This window comes from Elephas maximus, chromosome 24, assembly GCF_024166365.1.
Source record: "Elephas maximus indicus isolate mEleMax1 chromosome 24, mEleMax1 primary haplotype, whole genome shotgun sequence".
NCBI lineage: Eukaryota > Metazoa > Chordata > Mammalia > Proboscidea > Elephantidae > Elephas > Elephas maximus.
In genome coordinates, this window is record NC_064842.1 from 24,258,637 (window position 1) to 24,271,459 (window position 12,823).

General features: G+C 36.5%; 1 protein-coding gene across 11 annotated transcripts in view; it reads right to left on the reverse strand.

Moving 5' to 3' along the window:
* The window catches only part of CHRM3 (cholinergic receptor muscarinic 3), a 552,731-nt gene that overhangs the window by 66,232 nt on the left and 473,676 nt on the right, over window positions 1-12,823 (reverse strand). The window lies entirely within an intron of this gene.

Below are 12,823 nucleotides of genomic sequence, written 5' to 3' on the forward strand. Positions count from 1 at the left end.
TATACCACGGTTACTACCATTATAATGCCTTGAGTGCCTACTCTGTTTCAGATACTCTCCTGGATCCTTTTCGTGCATTATTTATAGAATTTACAACAATCTTGCAAAGTAAGTATTATTTTATCCATTTTACGTACAAAGAAATAGAGTTGTCCAAGGCCAGGCTGCTTATGCTAGAACCAAGAAGCAAAACTAAGTCTGTCTGAGTCTGAGTTCTTGCCAATGGGCTCCTGCTTTTTTAATTTATACAATAGGATGTAAATACAAAAGATAAAAAAGGGTCTTAGTCAAGGCAGGCATCCAGTTCATACACAATGCTACAGCCATACCAGCTGTTCAAGGCCAGCATCTTTTTTGGTTGGTTAGTAACGAAGCCATGCCTCTTGGTAAACACTTTTACTCTAACCCCTGACGTTATGTACATACTATTATCTGTTCCTAGCTGAACTGGACATTTCTGAAAAATACTTGGTTGGTTTGGTTTCTTGAAAGGTCCCTGCACGTGGCAAAGCATGTATTTCTGGCTACTATAAATGGGCTGTGATAGGTAGATGGAACAACCACATTTTCAAGTTATATGTAAATACTAAAGAGAGAATAAAATAGTTATGTTCTCACTCTTTCTCAAAATTATTGGGTATGAGAAAAAGGAGGCCTGGATTTTCCCCATAGCTGTTTAAAGGAGTGACTGAATTTGAAGTCCTTCTCTTTATCTTGATTGGCTATAAAATCACAACAACTTAAAAACACTCTAGAACAACCCTGTCCAGTCCAGAGCTGGTTCTCTTACCCCCACCATGCTTCCTTTGCCTCCTAGACTGGGAATTCGAAAGAAAAAGGAAGGTAAGGGGGAGACACCTGGATAAGGAGTGCTGGGTCAAGACTCGATGGTATGTTTTCAATAAGGTCTTAACAGATCATCTATTTACAATGATAACTCCATATGCTGACCCTTCACCACACTTCCCTATACTCATTTTCCCCTTCCTTGCTTTCTTTTTCTCCGTTTATTTGCCATTACATGTTATACTATATATTTAGATAGTCACTGGAGTGTTGTTTGTCTTCCACTCCTGGAATGTAAGCTCCAAAAGGAAGATCCCTCTTTACTTGTAAGTTGGTATTATAAAGGTCATAGAAAAGCACCTGGCATATCATAGTTATAATACACATTTGTTGGATGAATGAATGAATGAATAAATGAACATATAAATAGAATAATGCTTCTTTCATGTTTATGTACAAACAAAAGCTTAAAAGCAGTTTTGGTTTACATTAAGAACAAAATCCTCAGTGCTGACAAATCAAAATTAGCTATAGTAAGTGAAGTGATTTTGTACTCATAGAGTATTCCAGTATGGCGTGAGGGCCGGAAAATTAACTTGGATATCCTTTAGGTATTTAATTACGAATGGAATAAAAATTACGATCATTTTATTTATCAGAAATGTTACAGAATGGTGTGAGTAATACGAAAAGGAAGATAGAGTTCTTTTCTATGCTTGTTCCTTCTGATTTTCCCTTCTAACTCAAATTTAGTATTTGCAAAGTACTGTTTAGATATTTTACATATAATGATACAATATCTATTTTGAAATTAAACAATTTAATGTGTGTGTGTGTAAAGTATTTATAACAAGGCCTGGCATGTGGTATGTACTACACAAGGATTATCTATTGTTTGCTCAATCAATCCTTGTTGAAAAATAGCCTGAGGCCAACAAGCACATGAAAAGATGCTCAAGGTCATTAATTATTAGGGAAATGTAAATCAAGACTGCAATGAGATACCACTTCACACATATTAGGTTGTTTGCCCATTAAAGAAAACAAAAGAAAAATAGCAATTGTTGGTGAGGACGTGAAGAAATTAGAACTCTCGTATGCTTCAAGTGGGAATGTAAAATGGCGCACCCACTGTGGAGAATAATCTAGCAGCTGCTTAAAGGATTAAACATAGAATTATTGTGTGACTTAGCAATTCCACTGCCAGGTATATACCTAAGAGAAATAAAAACATATGTCCACAGAAGACGTGCATGTGAATGCTTATAGCAATGTGGTTCATAATAGCCAAAAGGTGGAAACAATCCAAATGTCCATCAACTGATGAAGGGGTAAACAAAATGAGATATTTGCATATAATGGAATATTATTCAACCATAAAAAGGAATGAAGTACTGTGTAGGTGAAACACAAAAACATTATGCTAAGTAAAAGAAGCTAGACACAGAAGGTCACATTTTGTATGATTCTATTTCTATGACATTTATAGAGCAGGTATATCCATAGAGACAGAAAGCAGACTAGTGGTTTTCAGAGGATGAAGGGAGGAAGAAGTGGGAGTGGCTGTTTAATGGGTACAGAGTTTCCTTTGGAGTGATGAAAATGTCTTGGAATTAGACAGAGGTTATGGTTGCACAACATTGTGAATGTACTAAATGCCACTGAATGGTACATTTTAAAAATGTTAATGGTTAATTTTATGTTGTGTAAATTTTACCATAATTAAAAACAAAAAACTTACTCCAGATCTCTCAGCTAGTTAGAGGAAGAGCCAAAATAGAAATCTACGCAGTCTGATTTCAGAACACACACTCAAAAAAAAAAAAAATATATTTCTCTTATTATTCCCTCCTGAAATCCTCTGATTTGATACAAGTGACAATAAAAGCTAAGAGCCAGCTCTAAGGTGGAACTGTGGAGAAGGAAAGATATACACTTAGAATACATTCATGTGTATGACTCAAGAAAAATATCACTTGCTGTGCAATATCGTGAAATGACAACAAAGATGGAAGTTTGTGAGAGTTGTTGAAAACTGGTCAATGAATTTAGTTGGTGGTGCTTTTCTTACTATCTAATAAAATGACCCAATTAATCATCAAGTAAGTTAATTTGAGATCATCTTGCTTTTTTGGTGACCAATAAGAGTTATGATGAGCCACAATATGAATTATATAATCTCTACCACTTTTTTTTTTACCACATGTACATATTTATAGCCATATAACTATAGAATAAACTTTGTAATTATCATCTATATCATTTAAGTGCCTCTCTGAGGGACCACAGTAGACACTGTCCAAAGCAAGTTCAGATCACTTTATCACAGAACATAAGATTTCAGATAGGAGCAATAGTGGTAAAACACAATTAAAGACAAATGAACAAGTGAACGAACTCCTCTGTAGCTGATAAACTATCTTATCCTTTGTGTATGACTGAACCAGAAAGTCTAACTGTGAATTTTATTCATTATAATTACCCAGCTGCTTTCCAGGTCTCTTCATGGACCCAGTCAAGGTAAAACAAAGGCACTTTGAGTGATATTCCAAATTACCCCAAGAGAGTATTTTGGCATCACTAAATAAGAGAAATAATAACAAATGATTTATATGAAAAGAAATGGTACATGCTAGTTCAGTTTCCAGAGACTTAGTTTGTAACTTCAACATTTTTGGATTGTAAAATAAATTTTAGAACGATGTTTTGTTTTTATCTTGATTTTTATTATATACGTACAGAATTTTTGATTATTTTGTATTTTTTATATTTGCAAGCAATAAACCTTATCTTTTAGGGAACAGACTAATATTTTGCCTATTGATTGGAGTGCCATTAGAAATCAGCTTGGGAAAGGCTCCTTAGTTTTCATATACTAAATATGACAGATTTGGGGTTCAAATGGAAATACCTAAAAATAGTGTTATTCTGGCTCTTCCCTATGGGGTATGTGTTGGGACATTATAATTCTCCTTATAAATATTGGAATCAGTGACCGAAAGTTATGTGTCTGTTTTATTTACTTCAATTTTCTGCATGACCAAAATTTGCCACTCACTCATTTCTACTATTTTGGCTTCTGTCTGAATTTCAAGCCTCTTAAATAGCCTCCTGGAAACCCTGGTGGCACAGTGGTTAAGAACTACAGCAGCTAACCAAAAGGTCAGCAGTTCAAATTCACCAGGTGCTCCTTGGAAACCGTATGGGGCAGTTCTACTCTGGCCTATAGGGTCTCTATGAGTTGGAATTGACTCGATGGCAAAGAGTTTTTGGTTTTAAACAGTATCCTACAGAATAAGCTAAGTTTTAAGACACTCCTCAAATGTTGCTTGTTACTAAGAAGCTTTTTTTCAGCCAAAAAGATCTTTTTTATTGTGGTGAAATACATATGATATTTTCCATTTCAATGATTTTTCCATGTACAATTCAGTGACATCAACTACATTCATTATGGTGTGCAAACATCACTACTATCTGTTTCCAAATTTATTCATCACCCTTTGCAGGAACTCAGTCCCCCTCCCACCTGCCCCTGGTAACCATTTGTAAACTTTAGTCTCTATGCATTTGCCTTTTCTGAATATCTCATATAAGTAGGTTCATATACTATTTGTCCTTTGGTGTCCGACTTATTTCACTGGGCATAATGTTTTCAAGGTTCATCCATGTTGTAGTCTCCATTATTTTAGAATTTCATTTCTTTTTATGCCTGGATAATATTCCATTTTATAGATATGCCACATTTTGTTTATCCATTCATCTGCTGATGGACACTTGAGTTGTTTCACCTTTTGGCTATTGTGAATAATGCTGCAATCAACATGGGTGTACATGTATTTGCTTGAGGCCCTGCTTTCAATTTCAGCCAAGTTTTTTCCACAAAGGATACAAGAACACATGGGCCATCTCTAAGCAGATGATTTATTTCTATTAATGTGCTGTAGAGATTATGTTCAATTGGGGGTTGGGCTAAATCTTCCTACCAAGATGAGTTTTACCCACCCTCTTTACAAGACCCCACACAAATAAATGTAGCTCTTGCAAGAAGCCTCCATTTACCATCCTAGCTAGTGGTGACCAAGCTTTCTTCCCTCTCTTCTCTCTCCCTTCCTCCCTCCTTCCTCTCATGAATGTTTGTCAAGTGCCATCTGTATGCCGGACACTATCCTAGGCACTTCGTAACTATCCCCATCTTTCATGGTTTGTAATACTGCATGGCTGTTAACTGCCTTACCGTTTGCTATCTCATATCACCTACACAGTTATGAGCACCTTGAGTTCAAGAACTCTGTGTAATTCATGGTTGTATAAACAAGTTAATGTGGTGTAGTGAAAGGGAAAGAGATGGGGGCATACAGATAGGGCAATTAGCAGCAGGCTCAAGGGAGTAATGGTTGAAGACAAAGAGAAGGGAGAATATTGGATTTTTGCAGGTACAATAACTAGAATAAATTTTTGAGCAGCCTATAATATATATATATATATTTTAATGATTCCTTCTGGGAAACTTTTCTAAAAAAGCACAAAACAACAACAAAAAACTAGTGATGGTGATAGGCCTGTTGATGTATTTAGGGAAAGTGCACTGATATCTGCAACTAACCTGGGAATGCATCAAATAAAAATGATAGAGTGTTGGATGGATAGAGGGACAGGTATGTGATACAGCAGGTGTAGCAAAATGTTATAGACTCTCAGAGATGGGCTTAGGAATGTTCATTTTAAACTTCTTTTGATTTTTCTATATGTTTGGAAATTTTTATAATCAATGTTAGTTATGATGTAAAAGGGCATTAAAAAGAGGTATTTCCTTATTTTATCTACTGGTCAACCTAGAAATAGACTGTCCTGTCAAGAAAACTGTGTGTGTGAAAGAGAGAGAGAGAGCATGTGGCTGTGGGTGTGTTTTGTTTTGTAAATTTGAGAAAAGATCTACTTATTAGTAAACCCCACTAATGCTGAGTAGGTTTATGAGACATATTGATATATCAGACTAAAATGCATTCCTCTCATTTTTTTGTCTTGTTTAAGCATGATAAAGAAAATTGAGGGGACTGAGTTTTGGAAATAGTAATCCATGTGAAACTTAAATAAAAATAATTGATTTAAAACTGTGTTACCTAGTTTCTGAATGGGTTTCACAATGAAGCTGCTAATGGTCATGTTTTAACCTGAAAATCCCTATGCAATTTTTGCTCAAATGGTAAGAAATGGTTTGGGAATGTGTGATGACTCATGGTCATTTTGACCATTACAAAGGCATTATTAGAAAGCAAGGATTTATTCAAGGGGTGCTTGATGTTCAAGTCAGCATTTCCAAATTAACTGCTAGCAGGGTGCAATATGCTGAAGAGAGCCTGACACATTTAATGCATTTGCATCAATAAGATACATTTCAATCTGCAAAGCCAAGAGTGAAGGGCATTATCTGAAACAACTGTGTAATAAGGCTGTTCAATCATTGCAGACTATGAATGAAGCGACATGACATCTGATACACAGTAAAAGAAATATGTGACAAAAACTAGGAAATGGCTTTTACTCTTGATTCTGAGCAATGCAATTTATAAAATTAAGCAATTAGCCTTAAAATACCTTCCACTTATCTTCTTTTGAGTCATCCAGTATTAAGCTTTAACATAATGAATGAAACATGTTTGAGCTTAAAGTAAATGTTCTATATTTTCTCATGGGAAAATATTTCTGAGATTTCGAGTAGCCACAGTGATATAGGAGGAACAGGTTGGTAAAATCTTTTGGAAATAGATTTCTTCCTTGGAGATAATAGCAGCAGAGAGCCCACGTCTCATGTCGGATAGGATTCCATAGGCGTGAAAGACTAGGCAACCAGCAGTTTAGAAAAACTCAAGATTTAGCCTTTTTCATTTTGAACCCAGGTGGTCTATGGTCATTATCAAAGGGTGCCTGTACATCATATACGGGCTAAACAGAGCCCAGAAATGGTGAGCACTTTGCTATTTTCATTATTATTATTTAATATGCCGTGGAGGATTTTACACATGGCCAAAAAATGCAACCTGAAATGCTCATTGTCTCAATACATCTTGCCAAATGCCCTTATTATAGGGATGTGCCCGCCATCGCAAATGATGGTGTTTAAAGCCCTCAGACCATAGAGATGTTAGAGGTGCTTAATAAGAGAACAGATGATTTTCAAAGACAAAAGCCTTCAAATGCATTGACTACTCCGTTCGCTTCTTCACATTTGGACCTCTAGGTTATGATCAAGAATTCTCCAGCTGTCATCAACAAAGAGATTCATACATAGAAGAAAGTGTGATCTCTAAGGTAACCAGGAAACAACCCACTTAAGCCTTCATAAGCACTGACAGCTCACTTCATACCCTGCATGCATTTCAAATGATCAACCATTTTGGTTATTAAGGGCCAACTCTGTGCCCAGTGCTATGGTGAAATATAAAAGAATAAGCACACTGCATGGTCTTGAGGAGCTTACAATCTGGTTGGAAACAACTGGTGAAGAATAAAAGATCCAGTATAAAAGACTATTAATGAGGGTAACATAGACTACAGAAATTTATTGTTTGTGAGAGTTGGAAAGTGTACAGAATTGATATATTTACTTTAAACTCTCCCCTTCTAACAGCGAAGCCCTAGTAGTGCAGTGGTTAAGCTCTACAGATGCTAACCAAAAGATGGGCAGTTCAAATCCACTGGCCACTCTTTGGAAACCCTATGGGGCAGTTCTACTCTGCCCTATAGGGTCTATGATTTGGAATCCACTTGAAGGCAACAGGTTTGGTTTTGGTTTATTCTAATAGTAAGAAGGAGCCCTGGTGCCACAGAGGTTAAATGCTTGGCTGCTAATCAAAAGATTGGTGATTTGAATCCACCAGATACTCCATGGGAGAAAGATGTGGCAGTGTGCTTCCTTAAAGATCATAGCCTTGGAAACCCTGTGGAGAAGTTCTACTCTGTCCTATAAGGTCAACTGTGAGCCGGAATTGACTGGATAGCAACAGATTTGTTGGTTTGGTTTTATCTGAACAGTTATCAATGAATTACTGATTTTTGTAAAGGATAGACCTCTATGGGAATATGAGAGTTGGAAAGCTGGTGAAAGAAAGAGCTTAAACTGGGCAATACATGCATTAAGTAACTCACATAGGAACTGAATTGTCAAGTTTGTCTGTTGAAGGATATCTCCAGTGCTACATAATGAGAGAAAAAAGCAGAAATCAGGGAACTCAAGTTTTCAAATCATCTTTGTGGATTTATCATTATTTTGGCTCTTTGATGTTAACTGGAAAGGAATGATACATGAATGAATTTGCATTTGCTAATTTACTTTTACTGACTTTTATATATAGGTTCATATAAGATTGTGTAAATTTTCCAGCATTCTAAAAATGTAAAGTTATATTTTAATTACATTTATTTATTTCTTGACCCAATATTTTTCATTAAAAAAATCATCTTGAAAGTATTCTACTTTGATAAATCTGTTTGTGACTCAAATTACCCTTTAAATTACCCTTGATGATAAATTACATTGGTGTGATGTATTTTTATCTATATGTGTATATGTCTATACACATAATATATATGTATATTGTATATCTATACACATATTTATCCAACATATATGCTGAGCAAATAATCTGAGAAGCTGGACTATATGAAAAAGAATGTGATATCAGGGTTAGAGGAACACTAATTAACAACCTGTGATATGCAGATGATGCAAACCTTGCTTGTAGAAAGTAGAGGACCTGAAGCACTTACTGATAAAGACCAATGACTACAGCCTTCAATATGGATTACACCTCAACATAAAGAAAAAAAAAAAATTCTCACAACTGGACCAATAAGCAACATCATGATAAATGGAGAAAAGACTGAAGTTGTCAAGGATTTCATTTTGCTGGGATCCACAATTGACACCCATGGAAGCAGCAGTCAAGAAATCAAATGATGTGTTACTGCATTGAGCAAATCTGTTGCAAAGACCTCTTTAAAGCCTCAAAAAGCAAAGTTGTCACTTTGAGGACTAAGGTACCCCGACCCAAGCTAAGGTATTTTCAGTCGTCTCATACGCATGCAAAAGCTACACAATGAATAAGGAAGACCGAAGAAGAATTAATGCCTTTGAATTTCAGGGTTGGTGAAAAAAATTGAATATACCATGGACTGCCAGAAGAATGAACAAATCTGTCTTGGAAGAAGTACAACCACAATGCTCCTTAAAAGCAAGGATGGTGAGGCTTCATGTACTTTGGACATGTTATCAGGAGGGACCAGTCCCAGGAGAAGGACATCACGCTTGGTAAAGTAGAGCATCAGTGAAAAAGAGGAAGACCCTCAATGACATGGATGACACAGTGGTTGAAACGATGGGCTCAAACATAGCAATGACTGTGAGGATGATGTAAGACCAGGCAGTGCTTCATTCTGTTGTACACAGTGTTGCTATGAGTCAGAGCCGACTTGATGGCACGTAACAACAACAACATATCTATACACACACAATGTCTTTTTTGGTCAGTTTATTTTAGACCTTTCTCCTGAAATATCATTCTCTTGAAACATATGCATAACATTCTTAGTTCATTTTCTATTCCATATTTTCATCACTCATATCATGTTCTCCAGCATTCAATCCAAATGCTTTCCATTTTATCCATTTTAAGATTCAAGAAACAACAATACTTGTGATTGTTCTTCTTAAGCACCTCCAAATCCAACAGTTAGAATGAAAGTTTATGAAGATAAAAAAACAGTTTGTTTTCTTCTGTTTCCAGTGATCTTTCATTGCTCCACTGATTTTCTCTTCTCAGGACTCTGTTTCCTGGGTAAGTTTACTACTTATTTATCCTACCATTGCTGGCAATTATTTGTTCTTCTGTGTTCTTTTTTCTCACTTGTACTTTCATGGGTAAAGCTCTCATGATGTTGCACTTTTTAGCTCCTAGTTATTTCTTTCTGCTCACGAAACCACCTGTAAGCCCCACGAGGGACAGAGTGTTTCTTCTCTTCATTGCTGCATCACCAGTGCTAAGAACAGTGGCCGGCGTGTAGCAAGAGCTTAATAAGTATTTGACAAAGGAATGAATACTATAAATAAATCTGTAGTTATTCCATTTTTAGAGGGGCTGAAGATTAAAATCATGGAAGCTGTTTCTGATATAACGGTAGACAGTTTCTTCATTTAATATTGGCTATTATAGCCTGTGAGTTGGAATGGACTCAACAACAAAAGATTTATTATAGCCTATAGGGTCACTATGAGTCAGAATTGGATTGGTGGCAATAGGTTTTGGTTTTTTATTATAGCCCATGGAGCCCTGGTGGCCCAGTGGTTAAGTGCTTGGCTGCTAACTGAAAGGGTGGTCATTTGAACCCACCAACTGCTCCATGGGAGAAAGATTTGGCAACCCTAAGGGGCAGTTCTACCCTGTCCTATGGGGACGCTATGAGTCAGAATATATATAGGACGAGTAACACTGTTAGAAGCTGGCGCATCCTATAATTGGAAATCTATTCTCCATGATGTTATTATTGTTAACTGTTGTTGAGTCAACCCTGACTCATGGCAACCCCATGCACACTGAGTGAATGATCATTCCCATGACCGTTTGTGGATCAGACTTTGTGATCCATGGATTTTCACTGGCTGATTTTCAGAAGTAGATCACGAGGCCTTTCTTCCTAGTCTATCTTAGTTTGGAAGCTCTGCTGAAACCGATTCAGCACTATAGCAAAAGACAAGCCCCCAGTGACAGATGGGTGGCGACTGGGCATGAGGTACACTGGCTGGGAACTCGGGTTTCCTCCATTCGAGGTGAGAGTTCTACCATTGAACCATGCTACCACCTTCTGTACTCTCATTAGATGACTGGTTATAAAACAGATTTCCCAACAAATGATGTAAACATTTTGAAATTCTTTTATATTTCTTAGGTATTTTTCCAGGAACTTAAACATGTTTATATTAAGATTGTACTTCACGTGTAAAAAAGTGAACAGCTGCATTCCAATTAAAAAAACCCAAGTTTCATGAATTTAAGATATTCATTACACCTGTTATTAATATTAACAAGAATAGTTACCATTCTTTGGGCACTTCCCAAGACCTTTCCATATATTAACTCTTTTACTTCTCCCAAAAATCCTATGAGGCAGGTGCCATTATCATGCCATTTTATGGGTGAGTAAACTGAGGAAACATGGTGAATTCACTTGTCCAAAATCATACAAATAGCGTAAAGGGGAGCCCAGTGTTCATATCAAGATCGACTTGTTTCAAAAGCTTGTGCTTTTAACCAGTCCATTAGAATATGGGGAACATGCCAAAATATTTTAATAGGATTCTTTTGTCTTTTGCTGCACAATAAAGGTCTATATTTCATTTCTTGTAACTTTTACCAATTCATGTAAGAATTTTACCAGTACTCAAATAGGTGAAGGCCACAGCTCCAATATGCAGCCAGGATCTTAGGTCTGATTTAAGACTCAGCCCTCCTCTCCTCCCCAAGTGCAGGGCACCTGTAATAGGAACTGTCTGTAGATGAAATAATGTAGCTGTCGGTTTTATCTTTGTGCTACAACCATCCTTGAATCGTCCCCAGTAATAAAGAGTCCTGGGGCCAGTGAAGTCGATATGCAAAATCGGAACGGTATTCAGTATCTTCATTTATTGATGGGCTGGCTTTGCTGAAAGCTGCCCAGATTTTGCCAGATTTGTAAACACTAAGCACATATGATTGGAAGATACCTAGGGAACATATGTTAATTTTTGAAAAGCCCATTTATCCATTACTATTTTCCTTTATATATAATCAGCTGAAACTAGCATTCAACCTGTTTTCTTAAAATGGTTTGAAGTTTACCCACCATGACTTAGCCTCAAGATTCCATGGTGAAAATGGAATGATTTATTTAAAAAACTCTAACTATCCTGGCTGGTGCAAACGGCTAATGCGCTTGGCTGCTAACTAAAAGGTTAGAGGTTCGAGTTCACCCAGAGGTGCCTTGAATGAAAGGGCTGGCAATCTACTCTGAAAAATGAGCCACTGAAAATGCTATGGAACACAGTTCTACTCTGACACATTCGGGGTTGGCATGAGGAGTCAACTCGACGGCAACTGCCTGGGTTTAACTATTATTTAACAATAGTTTGGTGGAATTATTTGTAGATGGTCGAATTATTTTCAGTCTTATGGGGCTAAGGATGTTCTAAATTGCATTCCTGTATATCTAAAACATCACAGTGTATTTATATTGTAGTTAGCTTAATGAGTCAAGCTGCTCTCTACCTATCCTTGATAGTAAACAAGAGACATATTTTGCTATGTTATACATAAACCATTGCGTATTGAAATTCCTTTGCAGAAATAAATTCAAATAGTTATATATACTTCTTAACGGATGAATACATTCTCTTCAAAATCAAGGGGATACAGTGTAGGGGCTCAGAAATGAGGATCAAAGATTCCCCTGCTATTTCCTAGACGTGAACATTAGTCGAGTTATTTAGATTCTCTGTGACTCACTTTCCACTTCTAAAAGTGGGGATGAAATATTATGAAGATAAAACGAGATCAGGTGTAGAGACATTTAACACAATTCCTAGCAGTCAGCAAATGGTAACTATTTTCTATAATTATTTTTTTCAGAATCATTAAAATCAACTACATTATGAGAATATTCAGAAAGTAGTGATTACAAGTAAAGGATATTGTAATTTACTATGGATTTAAACCTAACAGAATAAATGACTGAGATAATTAGGAGATAATATTGAGGCCGACAAATGTTGGGACCTTTCTGAACTTCCCAGAAAAATTCTCAATGGCAGAAAAGATTTACCAGAACTTCTTCCTCTCCTTTGAAAAAACATTTGTGTAGTGATTTACTGCTTAGTTTGAGTCAGAGCTAATTTCATTACTGAATGACCTAAAAGCTGTCTGAATTTGGACAATGTTTGCCTAGTCATGAGTGGATGAATTCTGACTCATAGCGACCCTATAGGACATAGTAGAACTGCCCCATAGAG